The sequence below is a fragment of the Mesocricetus auratus genome, unplaced genomic scaffold (assembly GCF_017639785.1).
Source record: "Mesocricetus auratus isolate SY011 unplaced genomic scaffold, BCM_Maur_2.0 Super-Scaffold_4256, whole genome shotgun sequence".
Lineage (NCBI taxonomy): Eukaryota > Metazoa > Chordata > Mammalia > Rodentia > Cricetidae > Mesocricetus > Mesocricetus auratus.
The window spans coordinates 125146263-125159092 of NW_024429182.1; the positions used below are offsets into that span (position 1 = coordinate 125146263).

Consider the following 12830-nt stretch of genomic DNA (forward strand, 5'->3'; position numbering starts at 1 on the left):
GTACTAGCTTTTTAGGTGTTATCCTAGTCCTGGTGAAATTGTCATTGTGGGGCCCCATGCTCCTTTTGGAGACTTCAAATGTCACTATTAGGTGTGTTCATGGTTCACTGCAAAAAAATGATACTCAAACCTGAAATCATGTATAGCAAGACAGATGAAACCTTTTTCTAAAATTAGTTAGTATTCAATATGACCATTAATATCATGACAAAAAACTTTAAAATATATATATACATGTATATTCACCTTATAAATTTTTAGATAATATTCCCCAATAAAAGCTACAATGAGTCAAAATAAAATAAAAAAAATTATGAGATTAGTGGCAATACAGTAGTCCCTTAATTTTGCTTTTCTTCTGTTCTGTATCAGGTAGCTCTTCTAACATGAGACAGAGATTTGGGATTTTACTTTAGCAAGCATACTTAGAGAAGGAGAAAGCCACACTGCAACTCCAAAGCCAGCTTTAATCTTTAATTGGATTGAAACTACATACAGAGTATTTGCCTTATATGTCTGTAGAAAAAAGCAGAAACAAGCATTTGAGAATATTTGGGAAATTTTATACTGTTGTAACTGTGATATAATAGTCCAATTTGCTCTTTTTCTTGAGACATTTTTTCCTGGATGATTTGTCCTTTTTCTTCAGATATCTCATTTGTCCACCAGTCTTTAGATTCCTTCGCTGAATGCTTTTATTTTCCCGAAGAGACAAAAACCAAACCCTTCCCTCACTCTAATTTCGGGGAGGCTCTTTTTTGGCATGTTATATCTGATCAAATGAAAATCATTTGTTAGTTTTATATGTTAGTTTATATTAAACAGCCATGCTATTTGATCTCTTCGAATTAGGAGGTGTCTCTTGTTCAAGTCAAATCTTTATAAATTTTGATGGTACCCATAGATTTTTCTTTTCCTGTGGAAACAAAATCAAAACCCCTTCCCTAACATAACCCATGTCCTGATTTCTATTCTGAGGTCAACACATCTTTGAAATGTACTGACTTGTTTAATTCTGTAGTACTTTCTATTATCCAATGTCTCTCCTCAGGTGATTTTCCTTTCTCATTAGCATTCAGAAAACTCAAAGTAAATAAATCACTATGAAATCTATTTCTGGAATTCTTTATCATCCATTTCTGTTTATTTAGCATATCCTTTAGAGTTTGATTTGATCTTTCTGTAAGTGCCTACCCTTTAGGATTGTGTGGTATACCTGTAATATGCTTTATATTACAATAAGCAAAAAACTGTTTCATTTATTTATTTATTTATACAAGCATACACATGATGGTCATAACTTCTAGCAAATGTGTGATTACTGAATCAGCCTTTTCTGACCTCAAAGCAATTGCCCATTGAAAACCTGAATAGGTATCAATAAGCAAAACCTATAGCATTTGGAGTCCAGTTGCTTCTGGAATTTGGGTGTCAGCTGAAGACTGTTTAGAGAGGCTACAATAGGAAAATCCCAAACATGCTCAAAGACTTGGGGAAAAAAAAGAGAAATCCTAGTCAGCTAGGCAGGGACTCCAACTCCCATCTCATGTGTAACGATATCCTGGACCAGTGGCTTCAAAGCCACAGACAAGTGGCTTTTTTGTTAATTTATACCTTTATACTGAGAATGAATATGTAGCATGAATAAAATAAACCCACAGACAGATATTATGGTTCAAATTGAAGATATAAAATGCAAAGCAGCCAAGCCACCAGAGCTCTTACCTCTACCAAGGCTGGGGCAATCTTGTCCTCAACTTGGCTGGACAACAATTACCCCTTTTGAGATTCTGCACCTGTCTTATATTCCTCTCTATTGCTTGAATTATGTGTACCACCACCACCACCCAGGTTCCATGGCTAATTATTATGGCTGTGGGATACAGGTGTTTACTACCACTGCCTAGCCTCTATGACTGTGGCTACCTTTGCATTTTGACCTCCAGGTAAGCTTTATTAGATCATAAACAATGTATCACCACAGTTGTAGTCTCATATGTAGAGTTAGCAAAATATTCCTCTTTCTAAATTTGCAAGAATATTTATGTATAGTTGGCTATGACTGTCTTAAGTATTTTAATTAAATTTATTCTTTAACAATGTTGAACATGTATGTATTGAACACTGAACATTCTTACCCTCACATTCCTACCACCCTCATTCATCCTTGCCTCACTCCTTAAAAAGTATCTGTCTCTCCCTCCCTCTCTTCTCCCTCTCACCTTCTCTCTCTCTCTCTCCCTCCCTCTCCTCTTCTTTGTCTCTCTGTCTCTCTCTGTCACTCTCTCTGTCTCTCCCTGTCTCTCTGTCTTTGTCTCTGTCTCTGTCTCTGTCTCTGTCTCTCTCTCTCTCTCTCTCTCTCTCTCTCTCTGTGTGTGTGTGTGTGTGTGTGTGTGTGTTTTATATTGTGATCCACTGATGTTGACCAGTTCCATTTGTATGATGATACATATGGACCAACCCATTGGAGTCCTCTCTCCCTACCTCTCCCCTTCTCTCTCTCTCTCTCTCTCTCTCTCTCTCTCTCTCTCTCTCTCTCTCTCTCTCTCTCTCTCTCTCTCTCTCTCTCTCTGTTTTGTATTGTGATCCACTCATATTGACCAGGTCCATTTGTATGATGATACATATAGACCAATCCATTGGAGTCTGCTGAGTTCAGTAATGAATACACAACTGAAGATGGTGATTCCCTTTGCCATAGTCTAACAACAGCTACTAGTTCAGAGTCAAAGATTTATGGCCCACCCACCATTCACTCCCACTTCCTTCACTGACTATTGATAGAGCTTGTTCTAGTTTGGTTTTGACTGTGCTGAACTGTATACACTGAAAGTTTGGTAATGCTACATTCCATGAAAAAATACCCAAGGCATGGTGATTAGCAATTATAACTCCCATCAATGGTGACCATTTACCTGCACATTCATTTCTTTTATGAATGAAATTTCTTTTATTTCAGTTATCTCTGATAGTTTGTGTCTTTCATGGAATTGTCTCTTCCTTCCTTCCTTCTTTCCTTCCTTCTTCCCTTTTCTTTATTTCTGAGATAGTGTCTGACTATATAGCTCAGGCTATCCTCAAACACACCTGGAATTTATACATTCTCTATGGAATAATATACATTGTAATAACTATTAAAAGAATTGCCTTATGAAAATTTAAGTGTACATATCCAATGTCTTCAATATTATATCAGATATTGACATTTTGCTTGTAAACTCTAGCTAGAAGTTTGTTATTAAATTTAATTCAACCAATTTTGACTTTTGTTTATAATTTTTATTCCTTTTATAGTTTTCGTAAGGAGGAATAATATATTGCTACTTGAGAATAATGTCTTGTAACACGCATTCTTCCTGCTAGTGCCTGGGTCCTGCAGCTGTCTCAGACCCCAAATAGTACATGAAGCACTATATTAATTATGAATTTGTTGGCCATTTGCTTGGTTTCTTATCTGTTAGCTCTGACTTAATTATGAACCCATAACTGCTAATCTGAGTATTTCCACATGGTTTTCTCTTGCTGAAGAAAAGTCCGGTCCTCTTACTCCTCTGGTGTCATATATCATGACTGACTGTACCTCAGTTTCCCAGAATCCTCCTTGACTCCTAGTCCCACGTATCTTGCTTCCCTATTGGCCAACAGTGCTTTATTTATACCAATCAGACAAACATTAACACAGAAGAACTTCCCCCATCAGTGTCTCTTTTTCTATTATGGGCATTCAATGACATAAATTTTCCTTTAAGCCTGCCTTCGTTACCACTCACAAAACTTGATATACTGTGTTTTTATTTGTATTTGATAAATAACAGTTCTGAAATAGTTATAATTTTATTTGTGATTCTCTGACGAATGTGTTAATTTCCAACTATGTGGAGCTCTTCTGGATCCTTTTATAGTTTTAGTTTCTCATCTCCTCCCACTGAACTCACAGAATACACTTGGATGTTAATTCATTATTAGAAGGTGCAGTTTGGTCTCTGAGAATACAACCTCTCTGTTTAGTTGTATAGTGTACATGCACTCGAAGTAACCTTTATTCTGTCATTTGAGAGTGAAGTGTTCTATGAATGGTAAGTAGGTCATGTTGGGAATAATGTTTTTCAGTTCCTTTACACTGTGACTTTCTGCCTACTGCTCTGTCAATTATTGAAACAACCCTGACTATGTCTCCAACTATAACTGTCAATTTTTCTATTTCTCTTTTTGTTCCATCGACTTGTTCTTCAGATATTTTGAGGCTTTTATTAAATTCTCAAGAAACTGTAATCATTATATCTATTATATATAGACTGACAACTTTACCTTTTCTAAAGATAAATTATATTCACTTGCATTTATGAGGTCTAAAGTGACCCATGGCTTTTGAATTCAATGTGGAAGCGTCAAATCCACCTAACATCATCATATCAGACATTTAACATTATTCTGAACAGACTGTTAGCATGCAGACTTTGCTCTCTAACCCCCATCTTCTATCACCTGGTATTAATATAGCTACATCAGTTCTCTTTTGATTAGTATTTGCATGACACATCTTTTCATCATAGGTTTTAACCTATCTTTTGTTATATGATGAAGGTGGGCACTTTGGTCTTGTATCAAGAAAAATGTTTGGCTTTTCAATGAGGGTGTTTGGGCCCTTATCCTTTGGTGGAGATGCTGACATGGTTTGTTTCTCTTTCGCTGCCTGTTCTAGAGTTTTCCTTTGTGTTCTTTGTTTCTGCCTTCTTCAGTTCACTCTGGAATTGGATATTCTGCTGCTTTTCCCTTTGCCTTTGCTTTTGACTTAGATGTACAGTTTCAAAGATCTCTTAGTTATTGCTCTAGCATTTTAAGTAAATAGAAACACATTCCTACTCCCTTTAAACTACATTATCTTTTAGAGTCATTTGAAACAAACAGAAAGAAAAGAATATCTCACATTTTTACAGAGTCTAACTGACAATGGTCCAACTTACAGTTTCTCAACTGTATGATGATATGAAAGCAATACTCATTTAACAGGAAGAATGCTTTAAAATTTGACCTTGCTGTAAAAAAGCACTTGTTAAGACATTCTCACCTGGTATCAGGCATTTGCAGTGGGCTGAACACACTCTTAGTTACACAGTTACCAGAGAAAGGAATATAACACTTCTGCTTTCTGTATGTATGTCAAGTCTGTGCTGGGTTACAAGGAATTTACGTGATACAAAACTTAGCCTGTGGTAAGTTAAGGAGCATATGTACTCTCTGTGGCTTTCTGGGAGCCTTGTCTCTTTTATGCTGTTCTAAGTTATTCCTTTTCAGTCATTTTACTCTTGACTTCAGAACAGCTTTTAAACTCACTGTAGCATGATAAATGAACAAGAAATAAATTCAATTTCTTCATAAAAATATTTATTTCTACATTCTGTTAGAAGATATTATCACTGAGTGTATCATTCTGGACTGTCAGGGTTTCTTCATTTTCTTCCTGGTCCTCTAGCTAATATCTGCTAAAAATTGCTTCTGGGTATGGAGAAATGGACTCAGGTAGTTGGATTGCCAGTATTCACATAGCAGCTTATACCATTCATAACTCTTGTTCTATGGATTCTGTCTATGTTCTGTTCTGGCTTCCTCAGACACAAATCATTCATCTGATACACAAATATATAGACAGACAAAACACCCATAAATGTAATTTTAAAAATTAAAATTGCTTCTAATTTCCCACTTCACATCCAATATACAATGAATGTGCAAATAATTGCTTTTGTATATATGTGAAAAGAAAAAGTTGACTTATACCAAAATAGATGACCCAGATCTTAATGAACCCATCTTACAAGGTGATACATCACTTTAAAATTTGAAGAAATGGGCAGTAAAAAAAAAGATACAGATAAACCTAGTGTACTCTCCATAGACATCATCATAGGCAGAGGGAGGTAGAAAAACTTAAATGATAGTTGTGATAAATTGATGGAGGTTTAGTGTGAACTAAATGAGAAGCTCCTAGGGTTTAGCCATAGGGCAGGGACCTTACACTTCAATGGAATCTTGCTGCAAGTGCATCTATAGATGTGACAATGTGAAGAGCCATGGAAGATTCCATTACCTTTACACCCTACATGGAAAAGGGAGCCATTATTGTGAAATGCTTTATCATGAAAAAAAAAACTTTGCCAAAACCTGGCAAAAGGCTAGCGAAAAAAGGCATTTTGCCTGTCCCATCTTTCTTCTTATAAAGAAAAGAAAACCAATGGGGAGTTTATTGAACTGTCTTTAATGTCCATAGAATATTTCAAAGAACCGGATTTATATTGAATATAGTATTATAATTGTTAATGGCATGTTTTCTAAATTTAAGTGGGTAGGCTTTATGTATCTCTCCAGATATTATTTATACTATGATACACACCATAAATAGGAATATACAACTTAGTTGTCAGTGTTGCTTGAAGTGTGTGTTACTTATAATTATGATAATATTTTGTGCATATTATTTATATGGAATAAGAAACTATGAAGGCTGATGAATCTGAGGCCTGTGAATTACAGGTCTGAGGCTCAGGAGAATTGCTTGTAGGATGAACTTAATGTCCATACCGTAACTAACAGGAAAACTATTGGCATCAATTTTAGCCTAAATTCAGACCTGAGATTTAAAAAAAAATGGAATTGAAATCAGAAAATTAGCAGAATCCTTGCTCAAATAAGTCAGGGAGGCATCTTTATGTGGGGTGCAGGTGGTGGATGGATGTGAGGAGGCCAAGTCACAACAAGCAGGACAGTCTGCTTTACAATGTCTAGAGTCAGTGGAATTTGACCCAGAAATTCCTTCTCAAATGCACCCGGAATAAAATTTCACCAAATGTTTGGGAAATCCATGCTCTAGTCATGTTGACACAGTTCATCATTACAGGCAATGTGTTCATAAAATTACTTTTTATTTTCAGAGACCCTATGCGGGCTGCATTAAAATCCAACAGATTATTTTTGATGATTCTTTGAAACTACCATACACATTTTTATTACATTCTAGTAGTTCCGAACTTTTATTATTTTATTAATGAACTAAAAACTATGCTTGAGAATTTTACAACCTAGAACAGTAGTCTGTTCCCTTTCCTGTTTGTGTGTGTGTGTTTGTGTGTGTGTGTGTGTGTGTGTGTGTGTGAAGTTTGCTAACTGCTGCACGTGGTGGTTCCTTTCCTTGTCTGTTTGAAAATTGTAAGTTGTTATTAACTTCACATTTCCTGGATTCAGCTTAGGAGTTGTTCATGGACAGAGCTTTGCTCCTTTCTCTCTAGGGAACTGTGTTCTCCTGTGGGGCGGCACACTGCTCTTTCATGGGTGTTACATTGATGCCTTGGCCTGCGGGCTCTGGGAGATCAGTGATACAAATTGCACTGCCTGCACATGCCTCACATCATCAAGCTTGTGTGTAGCCTTTCTCTAAGAAAATCACCTCATTCTCCCTATGTTGTGAAAGCACAGATTAAAAAATCCCATGCCTCACTCTTTAGTATAGTTTGATCCTATCTACTCCTTCTTTATACATAAATGTCTCTGACTCAGAAGTTCTCTTCATGGCATTGACTCTTGCTGGCTTTCTAATGTGGGGATAAAACACTGACCATAAGAAGTTGGGGAGGGAACAGCTTATCTCACCTTATACCTAATAGTTCATCGTGAAAAGAATTCAGGACAGGAACTCAAGACAAGATCTTAGAGGCCAGAGCTGGAGCAGAGAGCATGCAGAAACTGTTTCCTGGTTTGCTTGCTGCCATACTTTTCTCAGCTTGCCTTCTTATAGACATTGGGACCACCTGTCCAGTGATGGCAGTGCCTCACAGACTTGTCTATAGGCCAATGTAATGGAAGTATTTTCTTAATTGAGGTCCCTCTTCCCAGATGATCCCAGATCATGCCAAGTTGACATATGCTAAAAATCATCACTTTTAGTTATTTTAGACTATTTGGGTGTTCTCTTCTACAGTGGAGTTAGTCTTAAAAGGTATTTGGAGTCAGACAACAGGAACTTTTAAAATATCTTTGTCTCATTAAAGTATTAGGGAATCTATAATAGCACGATATATTGCTTAACATTTACTGAGTGATCATTATGTGTCTATAGACTTGACTGTGCTGTACCTTGTTACATATTTACCTGCCCACCTGGTTCTACAGCTGCCTTGCCCCAAATGAACAAGCAGATGCTATATTAATTATAAAGTTGTTGGATGATGACTTAGGCTTCTGATTGACTAGCTCTGTCTTAACTCTTAACCCGTAACTACTAATCTATGTATTTCCATGTAGTCTTGGCTTACCGGAGAATGCCAGACCTGCAACAACTTTGCCTGTCACATGATGCCTGCTAAGTGTCTCCACAGAGAAGATAGTGATTTCCTGTTTGTCCCTGATTAGATACTGTTTCTCCCAGCTATGTCACTTCCTACCTGTCTGTACAGACATCAAGACCTCTATGGTTAGCTAGTGGCACGTTTCTGCCCAGTTATGTCACTTTTTGTCTGGCCAATCAGCCAACAAATGTTTTATTCATTAACTAATAAGGGAAACAAATATACAGAAGAGCATTCCCAATCAATAACTACTATTTTGACAGTTGAGAAAAATATTTGCTAAGCACCAAGTACATATTAGGCATTCTGCTTCTACTGTATACTCTGAACTGTAAGAACCTACCCACTGTGTTATATAAAAAGTTTTTTTCCCAGTCTCTATGATGGACAAACAAGTAAACAAGCCATTAAATTACATGATTTAACAGAAGTCCGGTGTTTAGGGTATAGATCATGACAGAAGGATAGGAAAGGATGCATAAAAGAGAAAGCATTTACTTTTAGGTGTTTACTTTCTCTTGATTGAGTACTTAAAAGTGGTGATAGGAAAATGGAATGTCAGAATTACCTCTCTGTAATAAATAACATGCCTAAGCAGACAACTTAAGGGAAGAAATATTATTTTGTCTTAATACTTCAAAGAGGTTAATCTATGATCACTTGGCTCTTTCCATCATGATGGGAGAAAAGACACAGAAGGCAGAGAGACACACAGAGAAAGACAGAGAGAAACACAGAGACAGAGACAGGGACAGAGAAACCAGGAGACACATCTTCATTAACTGACTCCTCTGCTTAGATGAAGATTACATAAAATATATAGAATCTCACTGGAGGGTGTCACAAGCTGGGAAAAAATCTTTAATACAGTTTTTGGTGGAAGGCACCTTGGTGAAAGGCATTTTGGTGGAAGGCACTTCATATCAAAAGGATGACAGCATACAGGCTCTGGGTTCTCTTGATTCATACAGATTATGGGTAGAAATATTGGGAATGAAAGTGATACTGGCAACTTGGGTTGAGATCCATGTCAAATATTGAAGGCAATTACCCAGCATACATTTGTATGAGGTTTGATTTTTCCCAAGTTAAATAAAGGCATTTCAGTGTGACTACATATTGAGAATTTCTTTTACTTTGGTATCCTTTTATTTTGCTAAGGTTAATGCATGCACAGTAGTTAGTTCCAGGAAACTTCTTTACTGATTGTTGTTTCTATCATAGGAAAATTGCCACTTCCTCTCCATTTTAGCATTTTTTGAACTTCCCCAATGTCATATTAGGCTTGCCTTAGCAATAATGTTCACTTTTTTGCCTTATTAATTTACTCCTTAAACAATTACTGAGGACCTACTAAGTGCCAACAAGCTGCATTCCTGCTGAGGACTTAATCCTAGTGATTTCCTAACCCTACTGTACTCCCAAGCAATTTAGTCCTCTTCAGCATCTGGAAGTACCGTTCATTTTCTAATTGACACAGCTGGATGATCAGAAGTCAGGCAACGAAAGGAAAGCTGCATGGACCATCTGGCTCAAAGGCTGCAAGGGAGTTTTTGAGAAGTCAAACATAATCACAGATTATATTTGGGATAGGATTAGGCAAAGAACATTAATTTTAGGCCATAATATACCTTGAAGGCATGTGCAGCACAACTTTATTAAAGTAATTATTTATTACAAAATAATAGACAAAACTAAATCTTTCTTTGTAAGGTTACAATAGGGAAAAATAATGTAAGCTAATATGGTCATTTCCTGTCATAAAAATGCTGACATTTCATTTAATACAGATTCTGTCAAATAAAGGTCCTAATTAAATACAAGGTGGTTATCCACAACTGGTGTGTTTCAGAACACTGTGAAAAACAACGGAGATCTAACGAATGTGAACAACATTGTAAAAGCATACCCATACTCTCTGCTCTACAATTATTCTCCTGAGTTTAGGGACTTAAAAGAAAAAACAAGCTAAGTTTCTGAGGACAATACTCTGGATTCTGAAATTTAAGAGAGTAAAATGCAATTTTTTTAATGAGTGAAACTCTTGTATCATCAGAGGCTCCCTGATCTGTGCTTTAGTGTATTATGAATGCTTATGAATGATGCCAAGTATTAGTTATTTCTCTACGGACACTAGCATTCACTTTCTCAGTATTTTTGTAAAAGGAAACAGACTTTTTTGGAAATAAATTAAAATAGTTAGTCCTGTTAACAGCCAACAAGCAAGTTGATTGGCAAATTAAGGTTTTCAGGATACACAGACCACAATGTGCAAGCAGTCCTCCCTGAGGCGAAGTGGGGAGGGAGATAGAACAGGTTCTTGGGTACTTGGTATTTGTAGTTGAAGGCTCTGGGGATGCTCGCTCCTATGATCTTTACTAATCCCAAAATTTATTTTACCCCTGAGTGTGTAATTGGGCCTTAAAATCAAATGAGATGTCACTGCAGCCCCACCTGCCTGCTCTTTTAGAAACCACAGCATGTCCGGATGCTGTCAAAGGCTACCTGACCAAGATGAATCCTTCTCGGATCCCATAGCTGTTTCTGCAAGATGTTGAATCATATTTTCCATTTTAGTAGAAAGAATTTACAAAAGCAACTTTAGGGAGCTCCCAAGAGCTTTGTATCTCCGCCCCCCCCCCGCCCGTGTAGAATAAATCACTGGTGAGATGTGTGTTCAACTCTAATGTTCTTCCCTTACTGCTCACAACCCCACGTAGTTGTTCACATGGAGTGCTCAAAGGCTGTAGAATTCAGACTTCCATAGTCAGGCACAGCCAGGAAGGAGACCAGAGAAAGGGCAGCGTCCTGTTTGAGTGATGCTTACCAAGTGTCACATGTGACATGTGAGGCTGAGGCTAGAGAAGGGAATCACATCATAGCTGCAATATGCAATATGTGAGGTGTCTGAGAACAGTCAGGGATCTTAATTTTCAGCCTAACATCTGGCTAAGACTAGAGAAGGTAAAGGTGAGGATATCTGCAGCGTTGATGTGATTGTGCTTAACACACAACATCTCATTTTATAGTAATGAATTTTATCTGTTCTCTGAATTGGTATCAGTTACTTCTGAGCTGTTCAAAAAATTACAAATATATTATATATATATATGAATTTTCATATATATAGTTATGGCTGCATATAAGTAGGGCTTTACACTATTCAATCTAAATACGGTTTATTGCTTACAAACATATATCTATGTCTGTGTGTGGTGATTTGAATGAGAATGGCCTCCACAGGCTAATACATTTGAATGCTTGGTCCATAGTTGGTGGAACCATTTGGGAAGGATTAGGTGGTACGGTCTTGTTGGAGGAGGTGTGTCACTGGAGGTGGACTTTGAGATTATAAAAGCCCACTCCATTCCCAGTTAGCTCTTTCTTGCTGTGCTTCATGCTTGTGTATCAAATATAAGCTGTCAATTAATGTTCCAAGTGGCATGACTGCCCACCTATCATGTCTCTCTGAAACTGTGAGTTTCAATACATGCTTTCTTTTGTTTGTTTGTTTGTTTGTTTTTTCCTATAAGGATTCTTAGTCCTGGTTCCTCTTCTCAGCAACAGAACAGAAACGAAGATAGTGTGACAATATAAATATAGATATAGATATATACTGCCTATTCAGTTTCATGAGAGCAATACCCCCTCCCCAAAGGAGCACATTCCTGGACCATATGATACTTGTTAATTTGTATCTATGTCATATTAATTCAAATTTGATGCAGTGTTCTGAGACCAGTGGTGTTGGCACAGGGCTGTTGAATCTGCGTTTCTGAGACCAATCTGAAACTAGGTTTTTGAAAGCAGAAGGCTAGGGAGAAGAGTCACTCTATCTGGGGTATGGACTGGGTGTTGTCTGGACTCCTCTGACCTTCAGAGGTTGGGGGCTGTACCTGTTAGAAGACAAGCTTCTAGCACAGCTAAAATCCATTGCAAGCACAGAGCTTTCAAATCCTAGAAGCTTGCACATTTCTGAATCACACCATAAAATTCAGAAACGATTCCCTGGAACAGATTTCTGTTTCAATGGATGAAGTTTCTGTGTATCACAAGACACACAAAAGGGACCATTTTCTTCTTGTGTCTGCCATGTCCTGCCTTCTTTGATCTACCTGTTATGTGGTGATGGGTCACTCTAAGAGTGGGTGTCTAAACAAAGCATGTGGAGAAAAAAATGTTTTTTTGAAGAGATAAATCTATGACTAACCATTTCAGCACTTTTTACTGGGACTCTAATGGTGTATCTGAAAAAAAAGTAATAAATGGGCTATAGTCCATTAGGCAAGAACAAATTTTCCTCCATAATTTTATCTTTGTTTAATTGAATATTTAATTAGTATAAATATAAAACTAATTTTTGAATATGTTCAGTACATTTAGCAGGGAGCCTTGGTGCCGGGCTGTATGGAGAGGGGCGTCTGCAGATACGGACAGCCACCATGCCCTCTGTGTCCCCCTCATGGTGCTGACGGACGCGAGCGGGTCACT

General features: G+C 37.3%; 1 long non-coding RNA gene across 1 annotated transcript in view; it reads right to left on the reverse strand.

The window, feature by feature from the left end:
* LOC121133569 overlaps window positions 1–12830 on the reverse strand; it is a 163001-nt gene that overhangs the window by 33988 nt on the left and 116183 nt on the right. The window lies entirely within an intron of this gene.